We start from the raw sequence: 1,020 nt of genomic DNA on the forward strand, positions 1-1,020 counted from the left end.
AACCCCAAAACCGGGAAAAAAGGCAAACGAACTCTAGAATCAGACGCAGCCCCACGCGGGATGACCCACGCAGCGATCCCCCCGCCGGAGGGCTCCCGGCTGCGCACCCGCACTCGCTGGGCGTGGGATGCAGAGGACGAGGGCACGATGCGTTGGTGCCAACAGCGCGGTGCCCGCAGCCCAACGGGACGCGTGGGTGGTGCCCCCAGTTCGTCCCTGGATGTCTGGAAAAGCTCCCCCCCCAGCTGTGCTCGGGGCAGTGCTCTCAGTGTGATGTGGGACTCTGTGTTGGGTTTCAGCTGCGTGAGGCTGAGCCCCTGTTGGGCTTCTTTTTCTGGTTGATTTTAGTGGGTGTTTTCAGCTCAAGAAGGGAATTTATTCACACCGAACGCTTTCATCCATTTGATGGAGCGTGAACGCAAACCAGAGCCGAGCGCTTCCAGGCACAGCGCTTTCTGCTCAGGATCTCACTGGTGGCAGTTCTGGCTTTATTCGCCGAACGCTCCTTCAAAGCAAACAGAACTTCACGCTCCCTCTCTCTGTAGGGTTTGAAGTTCCAAGTGACAGGAGTTCAGGGAATGGTGCAGGGGCTGCCCAAGGGGCCGAGCACCGCTTCCCCCCAAATTGCTGCTGCTCCGCTCGTTGCTATGGCAATGCTGATGTCTGTGCACCATCAGGAGGCACCGCGGTGGTGCTGGTGGTTTTAATTGAGGCTGGGTAAGTAGTCAGCAAGCAGCTGGAGATGCTCGTTCCCCACTGCAGGTGCTGTGAGAAGCATCTCCCCTCTTGTTCCCTGCTTGTATCGCCCTCACTCACCTTTCCTCAAGGATCATTGCCACACCAGCACTAATGTCACCCAGGAGGTCGGTGACGGTGCCAGGCACCCCCAGGGCCAGGTCTGCTCGGTGCTCCCACAGCTTCTCTTGGCTTCAGGCTCCCACTTGTGCCTCTGCCTTTGAAAACTTCAGAAAATGGGATTTTATTTATTTTTTTTTTGAACAAGGATTCAAAAGCTGTTCC

The sequence above is a fragment of the Numida meleagris genome, chromosome 13 (assembly GCF_002078875.1).
Source record: "Numida meleagris isolate 19003 breed g44 Domestic line chromosome 13, NumMel1.0, whole genome shotgun sequence".
Classification (NCBI taxonomy): domain Eukaryota; kingdom Metazoa; phylum Chordata; class Aves; order Galliformes; family Numididae; genus Numida; species Numida meleagris.